Here is a 7,865-nt window from a genome sequence, read left to right on the forward strand (position 1 = left end):
ATACTGCAGTGTATCTTAATACATAATAATATATCATAATTCATTAGTTGATATTTTGTATAAATAATCTAAATCTGCAAAGCAACTAACTGAAATAAATGTAAGGCAGTGAAATAAGGACGTCCTGCACATGACAGCAGCAGAGAAACAAAGAGTGGATGTGTTCATGGTCCCAGACTGTCATCTAAGAGACTTTGTTTTATATCAATCTATCGATGCTTGTATCAATACTCGAAACAAGACTTTGTATTGGTAGTTTAGTAAACATTGGCTATCTGTGGTAGAAATGTATGGATATAAAGGAATGTCTCACTTATGCACTAACCTTAACCTGTGAGGCCTCCTAGGCCTTCACACTTGGTGTGCTTTATGTTGGGAGGCTCGGCTGTCTGGATTTAAAGATAAGATGGGACCTTGGAGATGTCCCGGACTGCCCTGATTATATTGATTTAAATGACATTGACTGAGGGCTACCCACATTGTTTTGCCTCCGATGTGAGACATGCTGTATAAAGCTGAGACGGTGCTGAGTGAATGTAATGTTAGTTTAAGCTTTTGGTATTTGACTGTGTCCATGCATTCATGCAGCACCAAGATCTTCTCTGGCGTCAGATTTGTGTTGTAATTGTATTATATATTCAAGTAATGAATGTAACTCATCAAGATTATTCATCAAAGTGAAGACTGACCAGAAGTTTTTCCACATCATATCAATCCACCCAGATTATTATTTTTTGTCCCCTTGTCTCCTACTCTGAACTGATTCCCTATGCACGTTAGTCTGTGTCACTTCTGGTGGTCTGGTGGAATTGTGAACAAAAGTGTGTCTGTAGTATGGGATCGTCACTGTTATTTCTTATTACATTTAAAGTTACTATCTGTATTTCCTATTTGTTTTCGAATGCGATAATTCACTCATATAATAAATAAAACTAAAAGTTTTAGTCCCAAATTATCTACATAAATCGACAAACGTAAATAGAAAATTACTTTTGCTAAAGCTTTTTTTGTTTAGGTTTATTATAAGTTTCATTACAAAACACTTTATGTGTATTATGGTTTGTGGGTAGCATTGTATGGTGAGGATTATTATTATATATATTATTTTATTTGAAACACAGGCAGCAGTATTTGTTGCAGTTTTAGTATAACTAAAAGCAATAGTAGTAGTGGTAGTGATATATTCATAGTGGTGAGCTGTAGTAGTCATTTAATAATAGTTGAAGCATCTCACTCATTTACTGCCACCTAGTGGATAAATAGGCTAAATGCGCTAATCTTCTCAGCTTCAGCCATGAACCTCCCTCACTCAGACATAGTATGAAGTAGTGGTTCCCAACCTTGGGTTGCCAGAGCTTGACAGGGGGTTGCAAGGCTTTCTTTAAGTTTAAAGGATGTATGCAACTTAAAAAATATACACAGTAAGCCAATATCTCAGCATTTTGTCGATTTCTGTGAAGAAAACTAAATTGAATTGTTATTTTTAAAGTTGAGATTATTATTTAATATGTAAACTTTGAAGACCTTAACACAAGCTTTCACTCACTGATAAACAGCCTATTTCTGAATTAGAAAGTACAATTAAACATCCAAAGAGCTAATAGAACAATGACAAGAAAACACAGGGAAAAAAGGCTATAAGTATGTATAATTGCTAAAGCAAATTAAAAAATAAATACATACTACAGACAGATAATTGTATAAAAAGTTACTTAAAATATCAGGAAAACTCAGCTCTGATCAATATTCATGGGAAATTATCTGCTCACTATTCATCCAAAACACTTTTTATTTGTGGGGTCCCTTAAGGAAAAAGGTTGGGAACCACTGGCATGTAGCAACAGGCATTTTCATGTTTCATATTATTGTTTTTGTACCTGTGCTAAAACATTTGTTAAAACAGACAATGGTAATGTTCATGCTCTGGTAATATGACTCTACAGTAGGTCTCTATTCAAACTGCTGTAGGCTACTGTATTGAGAGACTGGAGCTATACGAGCCCATAGTCAGTTTCAGTGATGCATACGCTGCCATAAAACCGAAAACATAGGCTACAGCCTATAGATAAACTACGAAAGTTTATTTTAGGTATATTTTCTGATCTGAAGTTAATGATAATGATATTGAATCAGTGATGAATCACCCTCATGCACAAATCATAGATCATTTGTAGCCCAAGTTTACCCATAATCCCTGATTATGAAAATTTAGGGAAATAGATATGTCTGGCAAAAATGGCATGTTGTCAATATTTTAGGGACAGATCATGTTTTCAGGGGAGCTCATGTCTTATTAAAAAGAACTCATCTGTAGCTCGCACTTCAATGTCAAGATTTCTGTTTTTCTGTTCCCGGCAACACAGGCTGTTGGCGGGAAGGCCTTCGCGTTGCCATGGCAATCTGGAGTTAACATTGCTTAGGAGCCCTTGGGAGATTAAAAAAAAAAGTTAGCTGGCCAATAATATACATGCAGACGTGTTTTTCTTTACTGTAAGGAGGGCATGCACAACACAAAAACGTGTACCCCTGTGGGAAAGAGAAGAAGACTGGTGCTTAAGTTCAGTTTTTCAACAGTTCTAGTTTTAACTCAGGACGAAGTACTTTGGATAGTGGCTTACAGCCTGTTGATCTGTTATATTGCTTTCTCCTAGATCTTCTGGAGCAATCAATAACTCAGTCAGGGGTTCACAAACAAAACAACTTCTGGTGTAAGTCCTTAATCTACAGTAAACAGGCTAAGTAAAGTGATGGAAGAGATATTCAAAAATAACCTTCACTTAAAAGTAAAAGTAGCAACAGTGCAGAAATAACTCGTAACTTGTAAAAGTCATGCATTCAAAATGTACCTGTGTAAAAGTACCGAAGTATTAGCATGAGAATATACTGAAAGTACCAAAGTAAAAGCACTGATTATGCAGAATGACAGTATATATTATTAGATTATAGTTACTGATGAATGCATTCATGTGTAAGCATCCCTTCAATTTTGCAGCTAGTAAAGACGGGGCCAGTTTTAACTACTGTGGATAGCTTAATCCATGATAATACTAATAATTAGGATTTATTTTCTGATTATATTTCTTACAAATAATCAGAAACTGCAAATAACTAGAGTTAAAGCTGTCATATAAATGTTGTGGAGTAAAAACTAGATTATTTGCCTCTCAAATGTAGTGGAGTAGAAGTACTCCAGTACAAGTACTTACTAAAGTAAGTAAAGTATACTCCACTTGAAGTGGTACTTCCTGAATGTGAAAAGGCTTAATTTTACTTTTTGGGTACTGTTTTTGGTAATGTTTATTTTTTAAATAGCAGTAAGACTTCATCAATAGGAATAGTGGGTAGGTCAATTTATTGTTTTAATTCACTCCAACTCAAATCTTTTGTCTGACAATGAAACCTCATCAATAATTAAACACATGTCAAAGTCCAAATTTAAGTCTCTAAAGACAGCAGCTAAAGTTTGCTGGCAGTATTTTGGAGTTGATGTCACATGATAAAGTTTTAGTGGAAAGAAACACACATCAATTGTTATCAGCTCAGAATTGTTATAGTTGGCTTTTGAACCTCAGACAGTCCTCACAGTCCAACAAGTTTCTGCTATATAGAGCCAGTGTGGTTCAGTTTTTCAAAGTGGACATTGAGTTGAAATTCTCTCATGTCCAGAGGCACAATTGCTGCTATCTGGGACATCTATGACTCTTTCTTTGACCTAAATGGAAAATGAGATGGCTGACTGTTACGAGTATAGTGTGGTGTTTTGTTTTGCCTCTGTTCTGTGTGCCCTTTTCCAGGTACAACCCTCCCCTCCGACTGGTCAGGCGCACCTGCATTAGTTTAGCAATCATTCCAACGGCTTTAAAACAAGGACAGCAGAAGCAGACAAGACCACTGGGCCAAACTGCCTGATAGCTGTGTGGTGCTGTATGCTGTTTGTGCATACCTGTACTACTTTCATTACTCTGTCAGTGGAGGGAGAGTGACATTGGTGTTTATTTGTTGAATTAGTGTGTGGTTTGTTTAATTCATGCTTTTTGTTAAAATAGTTATTTTCACTTTCTATTTTTTAAGGAAGTAGTTTTTTGTTAATCTTGAACTCTTCATTTATGATTAAAACGTTTAATAAATAGTTTTGTTAGTACACATAATTCTGTTTTCCTGTCCTTTTTTAACCCTGGGTTAATTATTAATTGTTGCTCCTCTAACCCCCGGACCTTACATCTGAGGTCGTAACACTGACTATGCAGAGAGTACTGTAAACACCAGAAAAGGTCAAAAGAAGAGAGGAGAGGACGGCAGCACACAGTCAGCACAGGTAACAGTTCCTGTTAATGTTCAATCCTTTGTCTCAGCAAAAGTTCTTGGGACTGGAGAGGTATAAGATTTATTTTGTGAGATTAAATGAAACAAGACAGACTTTACATGTTGTGTGACTGAAAAAACAAAACAACAAAACAAAAACAAGGGTTAGGATAAATGATATGGGTACAGGGCAGCCTATTGTATAGGATTCGTGTGTGTGTGTGTGTGTGTGTGTGTGTGTGTGTGTGTGTGTGTGTGTGTGCCTTTGTGTTGACGTGAGTGTTGAGGAACAGCAAGGGGAAGTGGTATATAAGCTGACAACTAGAAAAGAGAAGAGGAAAAGAAGAAGAGAAGAAAAAAGGGGGAAAATGCAGACTAATTGACAAAGGAGGGAGCAAACAAAAGATAAGTAAATGTGGGGAGGGAACAGAAAATGACAAGGAGCAAAAAAAACAAGGAAAAAGCGAGGAGAGAAGGGAAAATTAGGCGTTTCCTGGCAGAAGCAGCTCATTATGTCCTACATCCCTCTATTAATATATATATATATATACATATATATAAAATATGTGTGTAAAAGGTGAAAGGCTTTATCAGTATTTAGTTTTCCTGTTCTGGGTTACTGTAGAAACATTGTAGCAGTGTAGTGTAAAACAGTAGTGTACACTAGTGGTAGTGTATTGTAAACTGTACACATCAATCACTGCAGTTTCCAAGAAGCTTTAGAATTGAGAAACATGAAATAAAAATAAACATTTCATTTAATGTTTCATGCAGTTCAGTTTATGTCTTTATAAACCAGACAACCTAATAAATCCATGGGATAAATAAAATTACAATAAATCCTTGTGGAACATAACAAAAATAGACCACCCACATTTTTTTGTTACATCAATGGGTGTAGAGAGACCTTAGATTTAGACTCCTCAAATTTCACTTCAAAACAAGGCCTTTAGGGATTGAATTATCAAGTACAGTTAAGTCCTTGAGGGGATCCTGTCACTCACGTCCAAAAATCAAGTCAAATATATATATTTTACATAATGTATCTGTTTCTAAAATGTATGTGAATAGTCTTCAAAGAGATGCAGGAATTATACACCATTAACCATAAGCCATATAAAGTTCACTTGACTAATTGTGATTAATTTATTTTCAAGATTTAGGGAGACCCCCAGACTCCCCAACGGGGAGAGTTTTGTGCATCATAAAGTATTCAAACACACTGGTTAGGCTGTTCAGCTGAAATATATTAAATGGAATATTTAATAGGTGGTAATTTATACTTCTTTCCCTCCTTTTTGTTCTCACTTTCTTATGAGAAATGGAGATGTGACCTTAATTAGAAGATTGATAAAGACTGCTTGAGAGACAGACAGATGGCTGATTTTTGAGGGTGTTTTATCAAAATTACAACTCATTTAACAAAGACCTAAACTCAAATAAAATCAAGATAAAAAAATTTTCTGAAAGAGTTTAAGCTTTAATAAACCAACAGCATGGGGATAAACATAAGGTTATTATTAAGGTGAAACAGGGTAGAGCAAATTCATTAACTTGATTAAATTAGATTTATATAGGAGATAAGAAACAATGCAAGCTTAAAACATATTTAAGTCAGTCCACATTAAGCATTTACTTTATACCAAAGTTGTTTAGGAAGACAGCTGATGCATCATTATTCCATTATAAAAATAATGGAATTATTTTGTTGGTCTATATTTTGTTGGTATATGTGTATGAACCACTGGATGACAGTCTGAAGCAGTAAACAGTTGAACTGTGTGCAGAACTCAAGAATGCGTCAGCTAACTCAGTTATTCTGGATGACAGTGCTTCCTTTCATTCACACACTGGCTCCGACAAATTGCATCACGCTCCCCAGATCGGCTGGTATGTCTATAAATGACAAACTCCAGTGCTGAAGTTGTTGAAACTTGCCTTCACATTCCACTGAAAAGAGCTTCAGAAGGGAATTCAAATGCCAGAATACATAAGTATTTCCACATTGATGCATCTGAGTCACAAGATTGAATTACAACTTCCGTTTATGTCCAGATCAGCCAAACAGAAAACATCCAGAAAATGAGAATGCCAGACTGGATGGCATTTCCTGAAATTACTTTGTGTGAATATCTTGGCATCTAATATCACCTGAGTGTAGAAACTACAATTTTTTTTTCTGAATATGTGAAATGGGAACTTTCCAAGAGACATTTCATAGGTTGCAATATCATTAACAAGTATTATCAAGTTGAAACGTTTAGTTTTGAGACTTCACTTGCTTTTTTCTCATCAGTCACTGAATAAATGTATCTCTTCAGTACGAGTGACAAGGGTTCCTTAAGTCTGTAATGTTATTGTACAGCTCATATGCTCGACTGGACGACAATTATACAAGATTTTTACCTGATAAATGCAAGTTTAATGAAAACCAAAGTTAACAACTTTTAGTTTTGAAGTACTTCAATGTAAGCTAAAACTTTAAATAAGTCAACTTACATGCAAAGGTTCAGTTTCACAGACAAGAGATGACTGGATGCACAACTCAGGTAGGCGAATTGAATTAAAACAAGGTGTACCAGTTCGACAAAGGGGCAAAGCTGGGGGGGGCAAAGAATTCAAAAGGGGTGATCACAAAAGACCGCTGAGAGAAAGTGGCCTGTACAGAATCTGGGGTGCGAGACATTGAGGACAACTGCAGGTCAGGGAGGAGAACGATGGGGAGTTAAAGTAATCAATCTTCTCATCCAACTCTCGGCACGACGGGGAGTCAAACTGTTCCATTAAATAAAGATAACCTTGTTTCTGACCTAACTGATCATGGCACCAATAACCAGCTCTACTGCCAATATGACATGAACACAGGAGGTACCAATGATACTATTTCATGCCAAAATGGCTGCTGTGAAAAACGTCTACTGGGAAAGTAGACTGTTTTTTTAGCTAAGAAATTCACTGACTTGCAGGTGTGCCAATGAAAATCAGTCTTTGATTGTGTGTGAAATTCTTGTCGTCCTGTAAACATCTTTAAACTCGCATTGAGTGCACTGAAATATACTGAAAATAGACAAAATAAAAGCATAGGATAAATAAAACAGAAGACGAGGGTCTTTAAGTCTGATCCAACACAAAAACACAAAAAGTTATTTAATTTTTAAATATTATTCAAAGGTTATGTTCAAGGTAGAAACTGTTGACACATCAAACAGGTGCTTTTTGTTAATGTGTGTGGTTTGTGTCTGCTGACGGTGGGACTTCAGACAGGGAGAGGAGGACATGAGCCGTAGTAAAACGCAGTGATGACACAACATGCAGACCACGCAAATCACTGTTATATTTTTACCCTGCTGTGATCTATGACTCTATAAGGTCACATATCCTCTCTTAGAGCTGCTTAAGTAAGCTCTTCTGTCTGCTTTAATTAAAACACAGTGAGCAACAACAGGAATGGGAAGATATAAATCTTGTGATGACAGGTCACAGACAGAGCATGTGATTCTGGTTGAGATCAACACGTGGAAAATGAGCTGTACGTAGTATTTTAATGGAGAAAGAGGAGAAAT

Source organism: Dicentrarchus labrax, unplaced genomic scaffold (genome assembly GCF_905237075.1).
Source record: "Dicentrarchus labrax unplaced genomic scaffold, dlabrax2021, whole genome shotgun sequence".
In the NCBI taxonomy this organism is placed as follows: Eukaryota; Metazoa; Chordata; class Actinopteri; family Moronidae; genus Dicentrarchus; species Dicentrarchus labrax.